General features: G+C 43.4%; 1 protein-coding gene across 1 annotated transcript in view; it reads right to left on the bottom strand.

Annotated features, from left to right (window-relative positions):
• LOC139351284 (receptor-type tyrosine-protein phosphatase delta-like) overlaps positions 1–26,228 on the bottom strand; it is a 349,795-nt gene that overhangs the window by 198,231 nt on the left and 125,336 nt on the right. The window contains exons 5-7 of the mRNA XM_070993096.1: positions 16,100–16,172; positions 11,883–11,993; positions 2,607–2,650 (exon numbers count right to left, since the gene is read on the bottom strand). The gene's annotated coding sequence lies outside the window, so the exon portion shown is untranslated. The remainder of the gene's footprint in view (positions 1–2,606; positions 2,651–11,882; positions 11,994–16,099; positions 16,173–26,228) is intronic.

The raw sequence follows: 26,228 nt of genomic DNA, 5'->3' as shown, positions 1-26,228 counted from the left end.
TATATAGATCTAGAATATATAGATATGTCATTGTATCTTTGGCATCAGTGGATAGGCACACACCAGCCTGCACACAGTCCTGATTTATTCCTTTCTGCATCATCATGAGTGCAGAACAAAGACACAGTATGCAAAATACATACACAGTATTGAAAAAAAAAAGAAGAAATCCACAGGTTATTGAGTCTGCACGATTATCTGGTAGAAAATTAACTGAGATAATGCTCATTTCATCTCACAGCATTGCCCTTGAAACTGTATGTCCAACCTGTGCCGATGATATAAATATGAGTTTCATCACTGTCGAGATACGGAATTCATTTTGCCATAGCGAAGCATGTTAATATGATAGTCACTAATATCATTCATATTGGCAAAATTTCCAGTTGAGCAGCTGAATATTCTCATATCCGGTGGGACTGGGAACGCGACTTTCTCTTTCCAGAGAGGCAACAGCAATATTGCATGTCTTTTGAGTTTATGCAAAGCGTTTCCCATTTTCCTCCAACAGCACTCACTCAGAGCAGCCATGGCAAATATCATTAAATGCCCTGCTAACACCCTACCCCCTTCACACACTCACACATATACACAGACAAACACAAACCACCTCTCCCTTCTCTCTGTCCACACTCATTTTTCCCCTGCTTTTCCTTCCTGGCTATCACTCAGCGGCAGTGCACGAGGGAAAGAGAGTGCATTGATCTGCCAAAGTGAGCAGCCATTTCACAGGGCGAGTCTGTGCAGCGCTCCTGTCCCTGAATGGGAATTGCTCATTTCACCTGGCCGCCTTGCCTGTAGCAGACTACTGGGAAGCCCCGTTAGAGGGGGACGGGGGGTGATGGGGGGAGGGAGTGCAGGAGTCAGGGCCCCGGTCAGGGCTTGGCAGGCGGCAGATAAGAGATCCTCATGCTGCTCCTGCATGCACTTACCACTGCTGGAGCTCAGCCTCTCTCTCTCTGTCTTTCACACACTCGTACGCACATACACATAGCTTCTCTCCGCACATGTGAGGCACTAATAATAACTTTGGCGTTCTGGTGAGTCAGCCTTCTTTTCCTCAGGCAAGGATAAAAGTAAAACATGGTGCCTTTATTGAGTCTGAAATCACTAACTGTGGAATTCCCAGAACAGGGCTTTAGCTCAGCCTGTATTCCATTCACTGCCAAGAGTCCATGTGTCCACAAGATCGAATGTGATAGGAAATATGCAGTTCTGTAAATCAAATAGCTGGATAACTGTGGTTTTTTTAGATTTTTTTGGGTGCCAATTCTGACTTTATTTCCAACATGAGATATTTTTACATACTAAGATTGTCTTTTTGTGATCAAGCTTCTTCACTTAATTGCATTTGGAGAGTGGAAATGTTGCCTTTATGTTCTGCGTGAACTTCTTTGCGGATGTTCCCATTAAAAAGGCCCTGATTATTTATTTCTCTGCATATACGTTAAATGCTTTCACATTAAAGTTCACCAACACAATGGCAGTGGATGGAAGTTTGCAGTGCTCACAGAGGTGAACAGCATTTTTAAAATAAATGTGCCCTTCTTAGCCTGGATAATCACTGTGAGCAGCTACATAGGGACTATTTTTCAGTAAAAAGTAATTACCGCTGTAATTATATAAGCACCAAATTAAAAATGTCATTCGTCTCCATTTTATTTATTCAGCAGATAAAAGTATCTGCATGACTTGATGCCAGAATTAAGTGAAATGTTTTCTTTCATCTTCCAACCCCTTTAAATAAAGTGCAAGCCTTATTTGTCCAATGATTGCTCTGGAATATTTGTTATTTTGGATAAACCACACTTTTTTTTTAAAGATTTTATACTGTTTCCAAAACATATCAAGTCATCCAAATCTGTCTCTGCCAAACTTAACTTGCATATCAGCGGAGCCTTCAGCCTTCTAATATCTGACTCACCTCTCCATCAGTGCCCCCCCCCACCGCTCCACCTCCCCATCATTCATGTGTCCGAAACACATTCCATCCAGCCACTTCATTCCCCCACTTCATCCTTCACATGTTCTCAAATTTATTTCTCTCTATCTCCCCACCCTGGTCAGCCCACTTCCCTCCCTCCATCCAGCCTATCTCACTGCTGCTCTCCTTGCTCAGTGACAGTCTCATCACACTCTATCAATCAGGCTTGTGAGGCCCGGGCGCAGTGCAGCACAGCATCGCACAGTCCTAGTCTGGTCCCATCAGTGCCAGTCAGTCTCCCTCACTCTCTCAGTCACTTTAAAAAGGTTTAGGTTGCCAGATATAGTCTGTCCCCCCCCCCCCCCCCCCCCCGCCGCCGCCCCATTGCAGGTCAGGAGATGGGAGGGATTGAGCTGGAGTCGAGATTCAGCTTAGCGCTTGATTTGATATCGCTTGACGTATCCTCTGTGCTCCAAATGGGCAACTCCTCTTTTAAACAAAGACGGATATTTGAACTCACGATCAGCTCCAAACACTGACAGATGTGAACACGTAAAGAAAACACAGCATGTGAGCAGCCATCGGCGTGTCGTGTGGAATTTGAGCAAATGGGAAATGATGCAAAACCGCGATCAGATCGTTCTCGCCCTCAGCTCATCAGCTATTCTTTTCGGTCCCTTACCTGCCGCAGGCCTCATCCTGTGGTTGACGTCTCAGGAAAGAGAACTGCATAAATGAGAAAGACAAAGAGGAGCAGAAGGGATGAATAGCTTAATCAACCTGTCTGTGCAGAGTAAAGAGCAGCCATTTTCTGTACATTTATTACAAACAACAAGGATCGCTGACTAAACAGGGCAACAATCCAGTTTACTGTACAGTATTTGCCATTAAAGCTCTTATTTGCTCATTTAATTAGTTGATTTAATCAGCACCATTACGCAGACAACATATAGTAAAGACTTGTTTTGCAACCAAATTTCAGTTGAAGGAACATAAAATTGCATGTGCAGTAGAGAATGACTCAACCACAGTTATCGATTGGCTTTGTGAATTATAATGAAAACAAGTGTAATTACATTTTCCTTTAAGTAGCACAACAAATTAGGCTTGTGAGTTATTCTGGAAGCAAAATGGGGTGTGGGGGTGGGGAGGACGGGGGGGCAGAGTCTTACATTTAATGTGCTGGGAAGATTTTCTCAGGCTATTTCCTTGCTAAATGCATTAGCAGATGCTGCTGTGCCCATACAAGCCTGTGGACTAATATTCTTGTAAATGATTAGCTACTTATTTAACCAACAGGGAGAAATGTGCTTTGGGTGGTTTCAACAAAACTGGGTTGGGGATAAACATTTTTTTTATTTTTTTTCCCCAGCAACACTGGGTGAGCTTTAATTTGACTCATTATCTTTTTAAAACGTTATTGTAGGGCTTTATGGCAGTCGAATGAGATGATTAGCAGTGATGATTATGAATGTTACATTCGTCTGTCTGCCCAAAACTTCTCATTCCTGTTCATTCAGAGTCAATTTTCAGTGCAAATGTAGTTCGCAAACAAGCCAACTCCACATTTAGTTACCTTAAAAGCTCTTTATGGATATTAGTGGAAACAGAATCATTAATTTGGAGTTTTAGGGTCCTAAAATGTAAATGACAGGGTAATATAATTACCCTGGTGAGGATATGCCTGTTACTCGCCCCTTCAACCTGACTTCATCAACAGTGTGTTTTGCTGAGTTCCTTGTTATCTGGTTTCTCTCTATACACCCTGTTCATGCTAATGAATCCACAAATTAAATTGTAGAACAGAGGAATATTAGGGTGCCTGCCGTTTTGATGTGGTGAGGAATACTCAATTAGGCTGGATTTGGCCCCCGTAATTATTACATTATAGCTAAGATAAGTGTTCAATGGCAACAAATGCTTTGATGGACTCCATTCTGGAACAAAGGCAACGGGTGAGCAAAGACGAAAATGCCAGGACGGGAGAGCAAAGGGGGGGAGGGGGGGAGAAAAAAAAAAAAAAAGCCAGTGAGAAAGTGACAAGAAAGCTATCGCACGGGAGCCCCTGTCTGCAGCAGCCATATTTCATTACACAGCACCGAAGCTTAGGAGGCAATCAAGCATATTTAGCCATCCTCGTCTCGCCCCCCCCAAAGCAATTATTACTCCCCAGTTTTTTACTGTGCTTTGCCATGGGGAAAATGAACCGCAGTACTTATCAGCTCAATGCATACACAAGTGACTGGGGTGGAGGACATGTAGGTGTGACTGTGTATGTGTGTGTGTGAGCAAGGGCATGCGCGGACGCTTTTGTTTACGTTTTGGGGAAGTGTCAGAGGGGCGGGCTGTGGCGAGCTGACCACCAGTGAGCAATAGGTTACCTTTTTCAATCCCATTAACTCGGTAACATCAGCACATTTAGGGGCAGCAGGCGGAGCGAGCGGCGATACAGAGATAACCATAAACATGTCACCAAAAATGCATTGTTATTTGCATTCATATTGGAAAGAGCCAAATTGATGTGGGGTCAAACAGGGAAGGTGAGGGTTTATGACCTGTGCATAGCTCTGCTGTCAGCAGCTCTGATCTATCGGACCGGCCAGCCTTGTCAGGCTTTACGCCTGATTATATTATCATGGCTGGCGATCAATGCGAATGAATGATCGTTCATCCGCAAAGACGAGTAGAATGAATAAAGCAGAATGCAAACAGTACATTCTTTGGTAATACAGTGAACGGTAATGCATTTCCCATCCTGAAGTCATCTAGTTAAGTGATGCATTGCATGCCAGTGCAATACAAAGCACTTTCAAAATACTTTGGCTGCGCCCTGTTCTTTTATTCAGTCTGTGTGTTTTTTGAAATATTATCTAGCGGTAATAGAGTGAAGCGGCAGAGCTGTGAAATAAAAAAAACAAAACAAACATACTTCACTATTCTGTGGGTTCTGTGCAGCTAATGTGCACTCATTTGGGTGGCACAGCCGCCAACTGCAGCATTAGTCCCCATCTGGGGACTTGTGTTTTGGTGAAAGTGCTTCTCCATTTGTGAGACTCTTCAGTTCTGGGCATCCTCCCCAAGCCCATAACTCAACGTCCCTCTATCACTCCCATGCGACTGGCTGTCATAATCATCAGCATTATGCTACCTCAATGGGCCTGATTTACAAGTCTGGACATGGCACCAGCTCTGCGCCAAGGGGTAAACATGAGGCTGTTTGCTCCCGCCAAGCCCGTTTCTCCCTACTGCATTTAATGGGGAGGAGAGACCGATATTCATAACAGAAAAGTAGCTTTTCAGATCTGTGATTTGTTTACAAGACTGCAAATAAAGCCCTTCAGAATGGCGTCAGATTTTGTTCAAAATTTGAAATCATGAGCTTTGTTTTTGTAGTTAAACATGTACACAAACATCATACACATGAATGCATGCATTTATTAGGTATTTTTAGATTTTGGACACTTTGAACTCCTTTTTTTCTTTTTGCTGGCGTAGTTTACGTTTTTGTGGGAGATGGAGGCTGCTTTGTTTTCTTACCCCACATTTATTTTTCATTTGAGCCTTCCCTTCCCTATATGGGATTTGAGAAACACAGAATCTTTATGGAGGTATATATGATTAAACATGATCTCTGCCAACCGTCCTTCCCACCCTCACAAAAGGAAAAAAGTTCAATGAGCCCATAATATAATTGAGGTTCAGGATAACACATTAGGCCTCTTATTCAGGGCAGCAACAATCATTTATTATCTAAAAAGAAACAGGATGACTCAAATTGTCCCCATTTTGTTATGTTTTCCACAAATATAACAACTGATTATTCAATTTTTAATGCTGAATGGAGGCTGTGTGTACCATTGTTCCATTAAGATATTACGGTTGAAATGATTTTGTCTCTTTTAGTTAATGGTAGAATTAGTTGATTCAATGTTATTGTATTATTTTGGCTCACGGGGGGGAAAGTGTTAGAAGTCCCTCCAACCCAATAACGTTAATACAGTCTCTGTAGTCTGTAATATATTTAAAACATCTTTTTTTTTTTCAAATAGACAGCACCCTTATGTGGCTGAAAATTGAAAATAATACGCAACATCCATGGAACACCATCAGATTGTGTGAAACAATATTGTCTTCCTTCTGCAGATGCAGCGAGTAGACAGTGTCACATTGCTTTCAACATTGAAATATCGCGTCTGTCATGGAGTAGTGACGTGCCTTATTATAAGTCTTTGGACTTTGATCATACTTTTTTCACCTTGAGGCGGCGCCTGGCCCTTCCCTTAACCCTCTCACTCGTTCCATAATATTATATTAGCCCATATTCATCCACATATTGCGCCTGCTAAGTGATAGGCCACATAAATCAATTTTTATATATACACACACAATAACAGTCATATGCGGCTCCCAAACCGCCTGCTGATAGCTGCCATTTCTTATCACTCCAGTTGAATATAGCACCGGTATGAAGGCACTTTTGCTTGCTGTCTAAATGGAGGAGACCGAGCGAGAGGGAATGCATTTTTTGTTCGAATTACTTAAGCTGCCTACAAAGCTCTTTGTAAAGCCGCACAGTTATGAAAATTCACTGAAAAGAGAGGGAAATCTTGTACAGCCGGAAAACAATCTCAACGATAAAGAATCACCTATATACGACAGTGGACTTCTGTTGTGTGCAGATACTGGGATTTCTGGCTTCTTATGTATTTTATTTTGCATGTTCGATAAACTGGCAAATATGCACAGAAAGCGTGCACAAAAGGTCATGCAGCTTTTTTGACAACTTCAGGAGAGGTAATCACGTCCGGAGAGCAGCATCCAGATTCAGTGATCATCTTGTCACAGGGCACGTGAATACACTTTCTTTTCCTTTATATTTCTTGCCTCTCAAGAAATGGTGAGTGTGATTCTGCCATCTGCGGCATTAATTCCAAACACCTAATACATAAGCTAATCAAGCATGTTTATTTTTCCTCTTGTGGAGCTGTAGGCTTTAACATTTGCGAGGAAATGTGTACCCCGTAGTTAATGAACTGAGCTGAAATGAGCTCTCATAGCTGTGAAGTGAAATCACTGAACACGCCGAGCACACGTCCGCCATCTCTTTTGCTCACGAGGCTCCGACGAGGGAGAATTTGATTGTTCTCCAAATGGCATCAAGCATAGGTGTTACAATAGCAAGGGAGGGCCCATCAGTGGACGGCGTGATGTCGTGAGGCCGTTTGATAGACAACAGCACAGCAGGAGAAAGAAGAGAGGAAGTGGGATTCAGGGCTACAGAGCCAAGAGACACTTTCTCTTTCACTCTCTTGCTCCCAACTGCTCCCAGTGCCAGAGACACGGGCCGCTGCACAGACAGATGGCGAGGAGGTGTGTGTGTGTGTGTGTGTGTGTGTGTGTGTGTGTGTGTGTGTGTGTGTGTGTGTGTCTGTGTGTGTCTGTGTGTGTGTGTGTTATGCGGGGTGTGTGTGCGCACGCGTGTGGTGGGTGGTGACGCCATTCGGCTTTGTGCAAGTGTGAGAGAGATGGACCGCGATGGATAGAAGAGGAGAAAATGAAGGAGGGGAAAACGCTGCAGAGGTGTGTGCGACTTTATCATGCAGCCACTGATCCACGTGCTTTTTATTTCTTTATTTTTTTAGTCATGCCACATCCGAGTAGCTTGTCCACTTCATTGCAGCAGCAGCGAAAGTTCATTTGCGCTGTCACTTTGCGCTCACCCGTCACACCGCGCAGGCTAGACATTGCAAGTCAGGGACCTCTCCTGATGACAGAGGCACACCTACCAGAGGAGCTGTGGGAGTGAGAAGACAGTGGGTGGAAAGATTCTGTGTTGACAGACTGCCATCTACTGGATTTGACTATAATTTCAATCCAAACTATTTTCTCATCAACACTCCTGCTGCTTGCAGTACATCTATGTCCCCATGCCAGCCTTATGCACAAATCTGCAGCCTCACAGACAGAAGTCGATTCTCTGCACAGAGTTTGGTTTCTATTTTTACATTCTCCCTGTCTGATCTTCAGGGGAACATCTATATTTTTCACCTGATAATTAAGAAAAGCATTAAAATCCACAGTATTAGAGATGCATGTGTATTCATGGATGTTACAGCTAAATTACTGCAGCCTGTGCAGTTTTGTGAGGAGGACCAATGCAATTCACTTGACTGAAAAAAAAAAAAAAAAAAAAAAAAAGCGATTAAGATTCCCAACATTTATTTAACATTTGCATGTAAATCTACGAGGCTACAGCAAATCAAAATGAATGGAAGCCAGTCACATTCATGACTGGAGGTAAATCACCTCAGATGGAGCCTCTGGGTTGAGCCTTACAGGGCAAATGGTGAAGCACAGCACCATCTTGTGGTCGTGTCACACTCGATAAAGGCTGGCTGAGCACCACCATTTGGCTGAAAAATAGCCAAATATCTACATTTGATGATTCAATTCGAAGCCAGGATATTCACTGACAGCTCAGACTGCTAAAATGGCATTTCCCCAAAAGTTTGATCCTAAGGGGGATGTGGAATAACATCTCTTTCATTCCTTTCGGGGATTGTAATCGGATTAAGCATGCAGAGCTTTTAATTGAACGGATCATAACACTTGCTTTTGCAACGTGGACATTTACCACAAATATTTGCACTGAGATACGGAAAGGGGAACCATGTAATTATTCATGTCTGTAAGAAACAACCAATGCTATTTTCTGCTCCACTAGTGCTTTTGTGTTTGTTTCTCCGCATGCCTGTACATGTGCACATGTGCTTGCATTTGCATGAGAGCGAGATCCTCTAATGCATTTCAGAAGGTAGCACAACCGTTACCTGTCACACGAGTAATGAGCAGCCGGAGTGCAGTTAGCGGTCATGAAATATGCACCAGACTTAAATACCTCACCCATAGCGCCTTGAGATAAATCCGCGCATTTCATTAAACACACACTGTGGCTCGGCTCGGCTGCAAAATTATTCCTCCTTTGCAGAGGAAATAAAATAAATTTCCTGCACTTCTTTCCTCTTAATCACAATAGCAGTGTCATGTTAAAGAATTACCACTTTTATTCCAACAAATTGGGGACGGTTAGAAATTTGTGCCTCTGAACAGCCCTGCTGATTCACAGAGCACACAGTGTGCTGCAGAGCTGCAGAGGGATGTACTGTGTTTAATATACGGAAATTGGGTGTTATCATAAGTTGTTACTAATCATTTAATATTTTCCTCTTTTTTTATTTGCATTTTCCTGATCTACTGTGGCCAGTACTTCAATCTCTAATCCTGTCTGTTTGTAGTTTAGTGGAGATTCACCCTGGGAAACCCCCTCACTGCTATCTGACATGAAACAGATTTGATCCATTTTCTAGAGCCTATCTGTCTTTTTCAGACAGGCGGTTTTCAAAAGAAATATGTCAGCACTCTGGGGATTATGCTTTTTTTTTTTTTTGCTAATCACCAAAAGACACAACCTGCCCGACATTTCTTTGGTTCGACAATACGGCGCGCCGAGCAAAAGTCCCTTCCCATTTAGATGCTTATTTTGATCTTCTTTTATTCTCATTGTGTCGCTACAATCAGATGCATGAACCATTAACTTCAAGCTCGGCTGAGTTACATGATTATCTCGCGCAAATGAAAAGTGATTTAGCGGGGGGGGGGAGCCGAGGACGGGCTCATTTCATAACCTTGTTCTACTGATGTTGAGCGAATAGACTCATCATCGCTCATCCAGATTTGCTTCTCTTCGAGTGAGCACGAGGAGTTGGCATGGTTTACACTGTTGGGGGATGAACCATCTATCCGAGCATCCTGGAGGTGAATACTCAGGTAAACATTTTCCTGCTCAGTCCTGCCTCCTGACAGCACCTCCACACAGTGTCCATGGAGGGAATGTAAAAGCAGAATTTAGAACATACTGCGTAATGGTTTCTAAACTGTCTATACTACAGTCCACATGTTGGAGTGCTTTCTTGCCCTGACTCAGGCCTCACAGGCTATTCTGTGTGTGTGCTAACCAGCTGTTGTCGAGTGCACTCAAGTGTAAGCACCCAACATGTGGGATGAGTGTGATGGATTCCTGGTATCGTTGGTAGTTATTTGTGGCGTGCCTATAACCACAATTCCCCAGCCACAGCTTATTGCAGGGCGAAGCTGAGCAAGATATACTCTGAGGCTGGCATAAAGCCACTGGACTTTGTAATAATTCATCGACCAAAAAGCCTCCCATGTACTCACCGTGCAATATTTATACCCCGCTGAATGTATTTTCTCAGCTACATCATCGCACAGGCTCAGGGCAGGGATTTTCTCTTCTGAGAACGGGTTTGAGTATTTCAGACCTTTGTCATATCTGGGAAACAATTCCTTGAATTTGTCCCATGATCAAATTCGGACTACTTAGAATGATGTACGCTGCCCCGGCGCCGATGCCTATTTTTAAACTTTATATATTTATAATGTTCTTAATGCTTTAATCTGATCCCATGTCTGCCTTTTCAGATATCGAGTGTATTCATCTGACAGTGAAAGTAAATTACGGAGATGGTCATTGCCTGACGTCAATAATTTAATGTCCATGAAGACGGACATTAAGCCACACAGCCTGTGAGCTTGTCATGAGTCCTGTCGCGTTTGTCCCTCTGTGATCTCGTCCTCGTTCTCTCTTCCTCTATCCACGGTCCCATCCCGCCTGAACTTGCCGCAGAGTTTGTCTCCACTTGTCTGGTTCCTTCTTGATTAGCCCTGTCTTCGTCTTTGTTTCCATTTCCCATTTCCCCTCCAATCTTCTTTGTTTGTGTTGTTTCACAAATTAATTTCCTCTTCCCTCGGAAAAGCTCCACATGAAATTTAAATGCCTCAAACTACGGTTCAGTTTTTTTTTTGTTTTTTTTTTCCAGAGCAGGCGGAGGAGTTGTTGAGAATAAAAAGCATTTTTTTGATTCCACACATTCTTGCTAATGATGGTGCAAGCCATTTAAAGAGGCTTGAATGTACAGTAAAAGGCTACAATCATATGAAAAGATTGTGTCAGGTACTTCTAAAGCTCTAAAACCTTGATAAATATAAGTTGGAGGTTTTAATATGTGATAAAGTGCTCCAGAGGAAAGATGATGAAAGGTGAAGGATTCAGTCTTTCATTTTGTTTCCTGAGTCTCATGACTCTTGCAATCCAACAGGGAACCTATTTTTTTTGCACACAACAAAGCTGACTCTTCATATGTATGTACACAAATGCCGTTTGAACTCTAGACTTTTCACTCATGTTGAAGCGTCCAATAGGAGTTTATCAATTACCTTGAGAGTTCTATCTCTGGGTTTAAAGTGTAGCACATGAGCATGTCAAGGGATCAGAACATGCCATTATTTGACATATTTTCAGATCTAAAGGTGAGCATTTGTGCTAACTCGGCTCGTCACAACCTGGGTCCATATTTACCACCTCTGCAGTAAAACTAACTAAAACTGATGAATAGAAAATGTATTTGATAGGGACTTTCAGTTGTGACAGTACCACTCATGATATTCTTATTGTTATTTATGTTTGTCAAAGACGGGCGGATGGAGAAATGTAGTAAATTAAAAGAATCTTTACAAAATTTTCCAATGAAACAGATGAATGTGCCAGTCACACTTAAAACCGCTGTCTTTTTGTCCCGTTCTCAAAAATCACAGGCTGCATCTCCATTAAAAACAAAGGCTCGGGTTTGGTTTTAAAAAGACTCTCCCACACTGTTCTGTGGTTTTTCAATGAAGACGCTGTTCCAGTTTATTCCGAAAGCTGCTTTTCTCATATTAAAAGCTTAGAGTGAAGAGAAATATGCTGCAGCTTATTTTGCAATTACGCTCTTTTTTTCCTCAAAAATGAATGAGATGAAGTTATTGCTAAATGAGCTGCGACAAGGGCAAACAGCTGGACTGCGAGGTTTGGCCAATTTGAAAGAACACTTGTCCGACTCACCAAGAAATGAGGCCTCTCTGTTCGGGTTCATGCAGGTGCCAGCATGCTGCCCGATGCTGCAGTATTACCTCGCCGACACACCACTGAAATGAATGCCCCCTTTGCCCCCACCTAGAAGATGAGAAAGAGTCAGAGGGATAAGGTTTGCATCTAAAACATGAACAGAAAATATGACACAAAGCTTAGTTTGAAAAAAAAAAAAAAAAACCCTACACACATTATGAATATAAACTGAAAAGTCATACAGAAAAGAAATAAAGCCACACGAGTTTCTGCCATTCTGTCGATAACAGCCCCAAAATCTACTCGCATCGACACACTGCTTGCCTGAGAGGCTTAGTCCATCATTTGAAAGCAAAAGAAATCAGCGGATGAAATGTATTTCTAATATCAGCATGCTTTTCAAACATTGTATTTGCGCAGAGAGCAGGCAAAGGGAATACTTATGGGGAAAAGCACAAATATGTCACATTTGATACATTCATTTTTTTTTTTTCCTATTTTCTTTTTATTGTGCATTGTGTCTCTCAAGAAAACTGGCTTGCAGGTGTGTTTTTTTTTCCCCCTTTCTTTTTTGATACTTCACACAATGTGACAAATGACACCTGTGAGGGAACGTAAGAAGACCAAAGCTGTGTCTGTAACTCAGAAAGCTCACTCACTTCAGCCTCGCTCCATTTTCCTATTACTGTCATTTGGCAAATTTGACTGTAGTTCTAAAGATCAGTGTCAGTGCGTGCCAGAGTGCACCTGCTTTTGCTATATGCGTTCAGCGCAAGTCTGAACATGGAAATGAACTGCTTTGGCAGAAACCCTGAAATATAGTGGCAATACCCTGAAAACCCTCCCTCAAAACAATCATCCAAGGTCAATCTAAAAGACTCCACTTTGCATGTGGGTGGCACCCCCTTAGTGCTATTAGAAAAATATCCTCAACTCAACTCAGAGGCTGTATTTGCATAGAATTAACCTCTCAAAAGACATATTAAAGACAGGGCCTAAATCTGACATGCCTTTGGAATAGCTTATGTGCATTTGCATAACGTCAGCCTCCTGTGCAGGTGATAAAGCAGTATTAAGCTTGGATTACAGTATTTGATTTTGTTTGTGTGTGCGTGCGTGCGCATCCGTGTGTGAGTAGGTGTGTGAGTTTGCACAATGAATATATACTTAGCTTTGTACCTGAGTATGTGCAAACTGGAGTCTGCTTTAGCTGGCTTGGCATGCCTCCTTGTCGCCGGCAGGGCCAGAGAGAACTGTGCTTTGCCTGACTGCCATGTTACTCGTGTGACCTCATGAAAGTACAAGTCCCTTCAAGCGGTATAATAAATCATTGCATCCAGGGCTGGCCCACAACACATGCTCGGATGCACACACACACACTCTTTGCTCGCCATAACACAATTTATCAAATTTAAGAAGTATGGAGACAAAATTATATGGGGTGCACTGACCCCTTGAGATAGAAGGACGGACCAGTAGTCAGTTAGGTCATACCACACATAGCACTGGAGGAACTCCAAAATATACTTTCCCCAGTATATGAAGCTTTTCTAACATTAAGAGGCCTCGTTCAGCCCAGCAGCAATGCTTTATGGCTTGGTCACGTCACATTTTTCCCCCAAGTTTGCTGTAAAAAGGCAACATTTTTCACTGTTAAACAGGTCACATCTCATTTTCCGTTATCAGTTTCAGGAAGTAGTCTTTGGAAAGTTTTTTGGCTGCTGCTATCCTAAACCAGGTCGCCTGCCTACTGCTGCAAATTCTGCTTTATATAACACAACTCCATCTGACAGGTATAGGGCACCTATGTACCTACCGTTCTCAGTAAATAGCACTACAGCATGATTTAACAAGGGTTTTAAAGACTCTCTCTCTGAGAAGAAACAGCAGATTCAATTTAAATTTAATGCCTTAATGGTTCTTGAACAGGACATTCAAATGGCCTCCAACAGACTGCGAGAGTGACAATTTTGCCGCTGTCATTTACAATACTTCAGGCACAAACTTAGTCTAACTCACTTGTCTGTACTTAACTGTTTTTGTCTTGCCTTTCCACTGAAGCTACATTTGTCGCTGTCATCTTTAATTCGAATCACTTTGCCACCTGAGCCTCCCGACAAATTTTCACAAATTTTCACAGTCACCACCACAAGGGACAGGGGGCATCATATGTGTGAAATGCTCTGAGTGAAAAGCATCATTGCCTCGTGGTGTTTACACACAGCCATTTAACACGCTTGGGAATATATTTGAGGCTGCCGGCCATAATAAGAAATAAAAGCCAGGGCCAGGGCCGGGTCCCAGTGAGGAGACAGTGGGTTAGAACAGCAGTGCCATAAGTTGAGCTCAGAATAGCACAAAGCGAAGCTTTCCTTGCAGGTACATTTGATAAGTTCATCGGAAATCCTATGGACGTGCAGAGGAGTGTTCTGGTGTACGCTGGCCTCTGCCCAGGGAACAGTAACTCGCAGTAACACAAACGCTCCAATTACAGCTGCACCCACAAGTCCTTTGGGGGAAACCTCAGCACTCCTCATTGATCTGAAAACAGCACTGTGATCGAGGGTAACTCCACGCCGCTTCCAAAGGACGTGAACCGCACTTTTAATTATCTTAACATTATTATAATGACGGCAACGATGAGTTATTCCTCGGGGTATTTCACCGGAGACGTGTTAATTTATTGCAGTATAGTCGAGCATTTGTAGTGTTGTGTAAAGTGTTACTTTTACATGTGATGATGCAGAAGAAGGCAATTACGTTCGAGTGAAAATATTATTCATTGTGTTTTTATTTGGGTCACCTACTGTAATTATTGCTGGCTTTTCCCGGGAAGCCTCTTGTTGTGGTGTGTTTGCATGTGCACTTGGGCCTAAACAATGTGCTAAAAGCACCTGTCAGTCCTCTATCAAAACGCTGTGAGACGTGCGAATGGATGCGTCATCTCCACAGTCTTAAAGTGAGAACATCCGCCGTGCAAACAGCAGAGCAGCAGCAGCAGCAGCAGCAGCAGCAGCAGTGGAGATCGTTGTACTCCAGAGGGCACCATTAGCATGCTTTATGTGTGTCATTATGCCATCCTGAGCAATGGCAGATACATCTGAAGCAGTTAAGGCCAGGCACGACAGACGAAGACATTGTTTTTTCATGCAATGGTCAATTTTAAGATTTTTGGGCTATTTTGCCCCAAAACTTTCAAACTATTGTGAAGAAAACATCCAAAATACACATTTAGGTGTTTATTTTAGCTCAGATTTCTCTTCTAAAATTTATGCAAATTAGCAGGTTTAATTAGATAATGCCTTCTTTGTATGTTTAAACCATTAAATCATATTAGAAAGAAAAGATAACTGTTTGAGTAATCAGCTGGGGATGTTTTTATTTTTACCATGTTCACCTGTAGCCTTATTATTGGACTATAATTGTATGGACTTTTACAAGACATATCTCCAAGTGAGTTTTTCTCTTCTAGCACTTATATACACCAAACTTTGCAGTTTTATTCTGGTCTCTCTTCTGAGGGTTTTTCCAGCAGGCTTAGTTTTGAACCTGGCTTCATCCAGTTTTCAGTTTTCTAATCTGGAAATCTACGCTAATTAGCACATATTTGAGTCAATAATGCCTCATTTGCACATTTAAGCATACAGATTCGGAAAACCTCTCATACAAAAAATAGTAAGTCATCAACTGGTGCAGTTTCATGGTGAAATCTGTGTCCACAATTAAGCATCAGCCCAGAACAGAAGCAAAACAACAGCAGCACTGGGAGTGATCTGTACACGTCCAGGAGGAAAATGCTGTTCAAATGTTTGAAATGTGATTATAGCAGGACAGTCGACTGTATTAATACTGTAAACACAGCCAGTGAAAAGGGCATTTACTGTTCAACCTTTCGCCTGGCTCCAAAAAAAAGGAAATCAAACTTAACTTGTTTGCCGAGCTTGAGTATTATTTCACATCAGATGATAGAAGTCAGGCAGTCAAGAAATCAGTTTACTGTGACTGAACAATAGATCATGTGCAGACATGTATTCTGTCCTTACATTCATCTATACTAATGACATTTAACCGTTTGACCCTTGATTTGATTTCTATGGGTTGACGTTATTAAATTGTTGACATTTGAACATTGAAAACTGGATTTTGGTCACCCATGATTGTCATAGATGGAGCGTTTCATTAAATAACACAATTTCAAGGAAGGTGGATCTTACCCGTTTGGAATAATCTATTGCGATTGCTGCCTCGGACCAGAGTGATGAAAGAAGAGAACTCCTCAGAATCTCCCTGGAGAGAAAGAGATAGATCAGGAAATGTCATGCTTTTGTGTATCGTACCGTTGTCCATTCACAGCTGAACACTTAGATCACTGTACAATCGATCAATGCTGAGTTAGCGGACATAATCACATATTCAGATGCATGGGGATGAGCATCAACCAACACACACTGTAGCCACTACGGGTTGCTGTGTTATCAGCATAGTCCCATTAGGTTTTGTAAACATGCTTCATGTACTTTGAGGAGGTGATTTTCCGTTGTGCATAATGAGAGCTGCTAAAAATAGACTCCTGCCTGAACGCTGACAGTGTCTCCACCACGTACTGAAGACAGGATAGCAGGATGTTTGGTTATGTCTGCTTGTAAGTAATAATTTCTGACAGTGACTCACTCTCATACGCCCTTAGTTGTGTGCAAAAAAAGCATGAATATGTACCTGATGTACATGCATGCACACGGATACACGCCCAGTGATAACCATACACTACACATACATGGAGCCTTAATTGATTTTGCCATCGACTGGTTTCAGATTGACGAGTGGAAAATAACAGGGTCGCCGGGGACCTTAAATAATGCCCGAGGAGCGCGGAGGTCCTCCTCATTCTTGGAAACACACAGACGGGCTTTGACAAACACACACACATCAATATTAACCATCTCTCATGTTTACCTTTCCAAGCCCAAGCTCGTGTCAGTAACAGGAGAGCAAATGATTGAAATTGCTTGACTGTCCTCAAACGCCACAGTGGCACAAATGACTGACAGCCTGGATTTGTCTTGCATGACAATGACGGTGATAATTGGACGTTGGACACCGTACCTCTCCTATCTGCTGCGCCCATGCAACATATTCCGCATCTTCAAAGCGCTGCTAAATGTGAATCTCGCTTGACTTTTTGCATCTGTAAACCTACTTCACGTTTTTTTTTTTTCTTCCCACTTTGCCGAAGCACTTGATATGCAAAAATCATATGTTTACTTTGGAGATCAAAGTTTCTTTCTCCCTCCCCCTCTTCATTTTCCTCATCTAAAAATGGACTCCTTTCATTATGCAAGCCAACAAAGAGCAGTGCCTGCTCACGCAGCCCATTCCAAGCATACTGATTAATTAGCTTGTATAATTAGCCTAATGATTTAGAGAAACATGGCCATGGCCACCCAAGAAGCTATGCTAATGGACCCTGTCTATCGCAATTAAAATGCCCATAATTTAACAATGGTGGATTAAAAGTCCAGATAACTGCTGTGGAAAAAGCATGTGGTGCAGTGGCGTCATATTAGCTGGTGTTGTGTTCAAGATCACTGTTGTGAGTTTGTGTTGCGAATCATGTGTTTGTGTTGAAGAATATTTTGCAGAAGTGCAGACACCACTGGAGAATTGAGAGCTAATGAAGTGTTCTGGTTTCTTTTTCATGTGACGATTAACTTGAGCGCTGGCAGCGCACTCGGTGCACTTAGACCTCAAATTAGCCTGGAAATGTGATGTAAGATGCTGAAAGTGTGACACCTGCTTTTAGTGTCACAAGGTGCAAAAGTTATCATCCGTCTGTCTCCTTATGCCACAGTATTTATCTTCTCGTCTATGTTAACCCTTTCTCTGTGTGAGCACACACTGTAAAAAGCGTGACTTAGGACATGCAGTTGTGGACTTTACAGTTTCCATTAAATGTGAGTCGAACCAGTCAGTATCTCTGCCCTCTGACAGTAGCATCAGCATTCCTGGCCGCACTTCAGGCATAAATCGCCTGTTTATGACCTTCCCCTGAACAGTAACCAACAGAGACACCAGCCCGACTCATAAAACCACCAGAATGTTGAGGTGGAGGTGAAGATATTACTTATCCATTCACGACTTCTCAAACGGCGGTCAAGTGGGAGCAGTTAGAGAAAAAAAAAAAATCTAATCCTTATTTGTTTATTTTTTTTAGTGCTCTGATTGAATGCTGGGAAGATCACACCCAGTCATAAATGACTGTAATTTACAACACACTTTGCTGCTGACAAAGCATTGGAATTACAGCGCCATCAGGCTTGTATAAGCAGCACAGGAAATGGACTGTGGCATGGAGTCAGTGTTTATTACAGTACCAAAGTAAAACCAGCTTCAAGCCAAAAGTGACCAATTTCACACTTTTGAAATGTCACCTAATATACTACCCAGTTACAAACAGAGCCTGATACTGAATACTAAATACTAAGTACTAGTTGGTGTAGCACCTCATTGCAGGTACTGTGCAGGTACTCTTTATGTATTTACATGAGTGACTTGAATGTCACCCAATTACACACTTCAAACTGAATCCAATATTCTTGATGACAAAACCATTAAAATCAATGAAATATTTAATTAACACTCAGTGCTGTGGCTGATATTAATCCTGCTTTAGCTTATTTTTTCAATCACTTGAGAGCAGCAGGAAAAAAAGATGTAAATATGATCACCGTGTAAAGTTGATATGGCGAACTGGTTCTCAAACAGCCGGCTATTTACACACCAGGCAGAAACAGCACTGGTTCAGTCATGTTTCTGACCAACCGGCGAATGCAAGTCCTAATATTCACAACCCTTTTAGTTCTCTTTTGGTGTCCACCAGCTCTTCAGCTGCAAAATCCTCCACTCTGTGCTGAGCAGCTAGTTGCTAGCTGTGTCTGTCTGCAGTTTGGTGCTGGGCAGTGGGTTTAGCCAAGCTTCTTCACTGAAAACAGCTGCAACCGGAAATACTGTTCATGAGAGCGGTGACAGTGAACCAAAACAGTGAAGTTGAGGGTCATAAAACCGTAACAAAGAGCTGAAACGCTGAGAGAAAAACCGCCAGTCAGACACTAACTCACCATAGCTTCATTAGCACAGAGGACACCTTTCACAAGACACAGACGCTGTCGTCATTGGACCCATGCTTCACATAAAAAAAATCGATTAGTGCAGCTGTAACGCCAGCTTTTACATCTTTACTTGATTAAAGTTTATATATTTGTTAGCTTTACTTTAGTCAAACTGTCAAACTGAAGGAAGACACTTCATTTCCGCTCTGACACAGCATGGCACAGAAAACAGAGAGGCTCCCATCTGTTAAATAATTTCTGAGAACAAGAACGAACGAAGAGGAGAAACAAAACTCTCAAGACAGCAACTCTTACATTACGTAGCAGCTAAGAAGGGATCTGCTTCTACACTCACTTCACTCTCCTGCATGTTTCATGTATTATAGCATAGCTCTAGTTAAAAGTTACTGAAGTAATGTGATTTATCTGAATTAAACAACACTAGTATATTAGTTCAGAACTGCTGACTGAATAGCAGCACCATCACCACATTGTTTCAGCAGCTCCGATAGATTCCATATGCCATCTCCCTGAGAGCCTCTCAACTGAAACAATGTAAGGCAAATGTGTCATTAGGATTCGCAGCACTCCCAAACACACTAATTGCCACGCCGATTTGATAACAGTCTGTTTGTGTCTGTGTCTGCATGTTGCCAGCAGGTGCGACGCTATTCACTTGTGCGAGCTGAACATCACAGTCTCGACTTTGACACCATTGTGTCAAAAACTCTGCGCTCAGCTCGTCAGCTCTGGTGCGCTGTGCCCAAACAAGCCGGCTAAAAATGAGCATTTGGGAAGTGATCTGCCTTTCGCTTCCCCCTCTCTCTCTGTACCAACACAGCTGCCACAGTGGCACAGGGTAGCGTCACTGTCAGACGTAGATGGAATTAGTTATATAGTACATCATATGTCTATTCAGAATTGGCGTCATGCAACCCAAAAAAGATACGCTTTGGGTGGGAGGAGGTTTGATATTTTAGACACATTTGCATATGTTTGCGATAGTCGGGCTGATGTTGACAGGGCATCACATTTGCCACGTGAGCTGTCTTGGTGAGAAATGTTGCCATGCAAACTCAAAGATCCAAATTCTGAAAAGCACTTTATGAAGCTGCAACTTTAACTTATGAGTTATGTGCATAGTTGGTGTGAAAAATGGCCATGTGTTGCTGCTTTATTTATAAATCAGGCAGTTGGCGGCCCTCTTCCACTTAATGTAATTGCTAATCCTTTTATAAATAGCCGTATTTCTTGTCCTCTGTCAAGCTTTCTCCCCTGCACATAAGTACTATAGACAGCTCTGAAGCAAACTGAATTTTCTTGTCCATCTTTCTTTTAGATTGAGGACTATGGACGGCTGCTGCTGTGAAGAAAAGGTGAGTACATCCTTGTATGACACCTTGTCTGCAGTCAAAACCCCCTTATCAGCAGACTTTCCTATCGTGCTGAAAACTTTCCATCATGCTGAAACTGCTCCTCCCTAAAGGCTATCATAATCTGCTCAGCGTGCATAATGCTAATCGTTCAAATATCTCATCAACACAACAGGATAAGCATGCTGTCAGCGAGCGCGGGTGTGCGGTAGACAGAGCGAGAGCGCGTAAAGTTGAAAAGGAGAAGGGGTTAGGCGATGGAGGATGAAATGACAAAGAGGGGAAAGTGTGAGAGATCAGATGAGATGATGAAACAGAGTATGAAACAGGAAGAGGCAGCGAGGAAGGACAGGAAGAGGGAAAACACATTAAGCCTAAAGTGGGAGAATTAGATGAAGAGAAAGGAAAGGAGGGTAGCTCCATCTGCCTTGGGCACTGTTAGGAAACTCTACGCCACTGCATTCTGTCCCTTTTTCCAGTCAGCTTTGGAGAAGATGATAGCATTGATCATCTTCTTAAAAGACTGCTTTTCCTGTCGGCGTATCACCTCACGTCATTAAAATGACTGGTTGAGTTGCCTTAAAAGGTTTCTCTTATGCCCGGCAAAGGCTGCAAGCTGTTTGATTGCCTTCCACATCCATGCCTCCCTTCATTTGGTGAGACTGCTGACAAACCTGAGATCGCTTAAGTGTCCATTATTTTGATTTTCAGCAATCAGCTCTGTTATCAGATCAGATTTAATGAAAGGAGGGCAAAGTCAGGGAACAAAATCGACTCAGAGCTGTATTGAGTTGTGGCCCATTCAAAGTCATGGGCATATTCACATGGATTGAGATCCTTTGTAATTGGAAACACATGTTCATCAATCAAAACCAGGTAATTCCATCACTTTCATAGCCTCCACGACAGATACTCTATTTCTATTGTCCTGATCCATTACCTCTTGGATGCTCATGCCCCCTGGGTTTCCCTCTGGAGTTCCTATCTAAAATCTCCTGAGTACTGAGAGAAGGAATGAAGTAAATAGATTTTGTTCTCCAGATTGCTCACATTTCCTCCTCTATAAATCCACTTGTCGCCGCATAAATCTTTGGGAAGTTTGGGCCTCCCTGCGCCTCTGCTTATTAGCCAACCAGGGATCAATTTATCACCTTTGAGGACAAAGAATGGAGGCGTCGGGGGATTCTCTCTCTCCCTTTGATTTATGGAGTCGGAGGAGAGGCAGGGCATTTTTGGGTCATGCAAATCCTTCCCGGCACGAGTGCCTGCCCCACCTACCTCCTCTTTGTGTTGAATTAATTTCTTTGGCAGTGGGAGGAAGAGTGGAGTCTGTAAGAAAACCATTTGGTCAGAGGATGAATGAGAAGGTTAGGCTTGTTCAAGGAGGCGCCGACCATATATCAAAGGGAATTATCCACTTTCAGTGAGAGCTGAAATTAGGGTGGTTAGATTTGACTGAATATTCCTCAAACAGACTCTCGAATCCACAGCACAGACTTAAGACCACTGCTTTCATGCCATTCTGACCCTTCACCACTAGTCTGTGCTATTGCTCTGGCAAATTCTTCCTCCGCTCTTGTGACCCATTTTTTTGCATGTAAGGAGCTGCAGGAATGTGGCTGCCCCACCTCACCTGCGCTAAGTGGCTGCCTCGTCTTGGCAAATGAACTACAGTGCCAGGCTCCTGCTCGACAACTCCCTCATTTGTAATTGTCCTCATGTAAATGATGGGCTGGGGATGGGGGCTTGTGGGAAATGTATTTCTTGTGAAGTCGAAGCGGCTCCAGTGAGGTTGATGGAGTGTTGCTGGTTTTGCATTGCGGTTACAAGGCAGGTTTGAAACATTGCATCACGTATTGTTTGTGAGAATCCAACGTGATTCAACCTCTTATCATGGGACTCTATAAAAAGCAGGGAATGGGAAAAGGAGGCTCGATTTCGAAGTTACAAAAGGCACTTCTCTGTCAGAACAATCAGTCTTTTTGTAAGATGTGTGTGTGCGCGAGGCATGAGTTTGGATTTTAATTCGGCTGTCCAAAGTATTGAGACGCACTCACACTTCACTGTTTGGCAGCTCTTTCAGATATCAAAATTCGAATTTTACAATGCCGTCTGATTCACATGCATTTCAAATCAGCTCAAGCTCCATCCCGTTTCCTTTTAACTACAAGACGCGGTGCAGGCTCCACTTCACAACTCACTCGCCACTGTCTTGGCCCTCGTCCACACTCATCCCTCCTCATAAAAAATGAGCCTGCGCCGGCCAGCAGATTTCTCCAACGCCTACCAGTGCCGCCACATCTTTGTCATCCTCCCTCTCCCGCGCTCCTCCTCTCCCTCATGCTCTCACTTCCTCTCCCTTTTCCTTTTTCTACCTTGTTTAGGCACACTCTAGCCTCTTTTGTGGCAGAGAGCATAAGACTCGCCGTTTGCTGAGTGGGCAGCGGGGAGCGGAGGTGGAAAGAAGAGAAACAGAAAGAAAGGCGCAGAAGGAGGAGGGAGGAAGAGAGTTATCTAACAGGATTAAAGGAGAACAACGGAATGGAGAGTACTTAAAATACTCATGACATGAGCCCTCTTGCAAAAAGGAGGGGATGAGTAACAATGGCTGAATCACTCTTGAGGCTCTCTGTCTCTACACAATATGCTCTCTCTCTTCCTTCCTCTTCCTGACTCTCTTTTGCCACCTATGTCTCTCTTTCACTCTCCCTCTATCTTCCCCCTTCGGCCTCATTTTTACTCACTGGCCAGGGGATGTGATGGATCTCAGAGGAGTCATGTTAATAATGTGAGATAGAGTGGCTTTAATTAACCAATGGAAGAAAAGGTATTCAATTCAGATGGAATGACAAGAGCTACCAGCGGCACGAGCTGTAAGCCTTGGGTAGGTGATGTTAGATAGAGGGGGAGGATATCAGGAGGGAGAATGGAGATGATCAGGAGGTGCAAAGAGAAACGGAAGGTTTCAGATGGAGGAGAATGGGGATCTGGTGAATTCTGAACACAGTAAGAATGAATGATTGGCAGACATAGAGGGAGCAAAAGAAATAAAATCGGAGGTTTGGCAAAAGGCAGAACAAATCGGGGTATAACCAAAGGGAAGGGGTCAGAGGATAGATGATGCAGTAGGTCCTGTCAAGATGTAGGCTAGAACAACCGCCTGGCCCACTTCTGTCCCAGGCCAGGGAGAGAAATATGAGAGAAAAGGATTTCACAGCAAGGCCAAACAAATTTCTTAGTTACCTTTACCGGTCTGCTCCACACAAGTGTGTGTGTGTGTGTGTGTGTGTGTGTGTGTGTGTGTGTGTGTGTGTGTGTGTGTGTGTGTGTGTGTGTGTGTGTGTGTGTGTGTGTGTGTGCATTGAGATGTCGACAGCAAATAGGAACAAATACCCTTCCCCTCACTCCCACCATACGGGAATCAGAAAGGTGGAACAACATGACAAATTTCCTCGGGGCGGATCGAACTTTCGGGAGAGAATAGCACTTCAAACGATCGGCGTGCCTTGCCAGCTTCGCTGCCCGTCTGACTCACGAAGATAGCAGCCGTCTGGCACCTCGGCCGAAAACACACGCGCGAACGCACAGACGCGCTCCTTTGCACACAGGTGTGGGTGCGCGCCGGATCTTTGCTCGAGCACACACAAACCCTCTTTTACTGTACACTTCAGCATCCTACCCCAAAAACACAAACAGCAGAAGCACCCTGCACCTTCTGTAAATGAAGACATGGCAAATCCTAAATTTTGAGTGAATTTTAATGCAGTCAGCTAATGTGTTTACAGTTTCTATAAAAAGATTCTGCTCGGCGCATAATATCTGTGGATGAGGTCTCTGGAGTTGCCGCTGCGTCTCTTTTTATATCACATAACAAACATGTGACGGCACTGGGAAAGAAACTCTCCAGCCTTTGTAAATAGGGCACCGTTTGAATATTTTACTCATGGCTTGCGCTTATTGAGCATTCATTCCTTTTGAATCATCGCTTTCCCCAAAATATAGAAAGGAAAGCAAATAAGTATATGAAAACATAAATAAATACGACTGAGTGTGCGTGCCTGCATATGCACACACGGTGTATTCTGTCCTTTTTCTCTGCAAGAGATACTGTGTCCTTGATGGTTATGTAAGGAACGAATTTTAATGATAGTGAGATCATGGCAGTATGCACAAAATAATGACGACTTGGCCGTCTGGTAAATTGACTGAGAGATTTGGCCTTTGGTGCCGACTCTCCAAAGAGAGGACTTAAGGAGCTTCTGGGATTTGAAAGTTGAAAGATAAAGGCTCTGTTACACTGGGGATCTGTGAGTTCTTCAATTTTCAGCTCTGCGCCATGACAAGAATCATTAGGCCCGGGAAAAAAAACCAAAAAAAAAACCTGATGGAATAACTCAAAGGCGTAATCTGTTGTTTGCAATGGCAGCGGAGGATGCGAGAGGAGGAAGGAGACAGAAAGAAAGCCTTCACAGATGTCGGTGGGTTAGAAAAAAAACCCTCAGAGTGGCCAGACGGCACTCTGACATATTCTGAATCCTCGCTGACACACTCCTGATGTGTGACGGCGAAGGACAGATGGGAAAAGCGCAGGGAGAAGCAAATGTAAATGCGACGGAGAGGATGGATAGAGCAATCAGCTGAGGGAAGGACTGAAGAAAAGGTGGGTGGGTGAAGTAGAACGAGAAGCATAAAACGGACAGAATCTGCAGATGTCCTGAGAACTCTTTCAAGTTTGCTCAAGTGCCTGTTAGCAAGGCACTCTGACCGCTCCAGTGATGCTGCCCGGCGGCAAACAGCGCGGCGCTCCCAGGTGTGAAGGCGCGAATGAGCACGACCCTTTCACTGTCTGCGACTACTCCCCAAGGCTGTTCCTGTAAATAAGAATGTGTTCTTAGTCAACATGCCTTGTCCGATAAAGGATTAAGCTTTAAAGAGGGCGACCCCGAGTGGGAAAGAAGGAAGGAAAGCAAAGGGGTGAAAAAAGTGACTCAAAGGATGAGGAAATAGAAGGAGTGACAAATTACAAGACATCGTTTAAGCTTCAGACTCAGTGAGCAATGTGCATTTACATGAGAGAAGACGGTAAGGTCAAAGACATCATGCCATCCATGATTGCAGCTACTTTGAGACCTGTGACGGAGTGAGGCGCATCAACAAACGCCTGGCAATGACTTGGAGAATACTAAAGAGAAAGTCACGTCACTGGAAGGAGGGAGGAAGGTGGGGAGGGAGAGACAAAGCGTTGAGAGGCAGCGCGAGGATGGATGTCGGAATATTAAAGCGTGGAGTGTAAACTGAAAGTGGTACAGCCAGAGAAGGAGAGGCAGTCGGGAAGAAGAAGGGAAACAGTGTGAATGGATATTAGGGAGAGGGCTATTCACCTGGTGGTGATATGGATGAAGGCGGGCAAGAGGGAGGCAGGGGAGTTCGGGAGGAGGGGGGGAGACGGTCTAAAAGTGAGGAGAGTGTGCAAAAGAGAGATAGGGCTTCTTACTCTCCTCTGGGAGGCTCTGGGGGGAAAAAAAATGAGAAAGACAGGTGAGATAGAGAAAGAGTGAATGGGAGAGAATGGCGAGGGGAGTGAGGAGAAATGTGGGCTAGAAGAAGCGGAGAGAGCGGGAGAAAAATTTTTGGAAGGAGAGCAGAGATAAAAATAGTGAAGGAGACAGAAGGAGAGACATTCCGAACAAGTCCAAACTATCGCGCCAGAACACACTTATCTCCCAAAGTGCAGACAGTACATTATCGCCACTGGCACTAAAAACAGCCTGAATCATCAATAAATGAAATCCGGCGCAGGTAAACACGACGCAGTGTTTCAAGCGCAGAGGTATCGGTGCTGACAAAGGGAGTGCGACGGCGAG

This window comes from Chaetodon trifascialis, chromosome 23, assembly GCF_039877785.1.
Source record: "Chaetodon trifascialis isolate fChaTrf1 chromosome 23, fChaTrf1.hap1, whole genome shotgun sequence".
NCBI classification, from domain to species: domain Eukaryota; kingdom Metazoa; phylum Chordata; class Actinopteri; order Chaetodontiformes; family Chaetodontidae; genus Chaetodon; species Chaetodon trifascialis.
The sequence above is the reverse complement of the archived record's forward strand: the minus strand, read 5'-3'. Positions and strand labels throughout refer to the sequence as shown.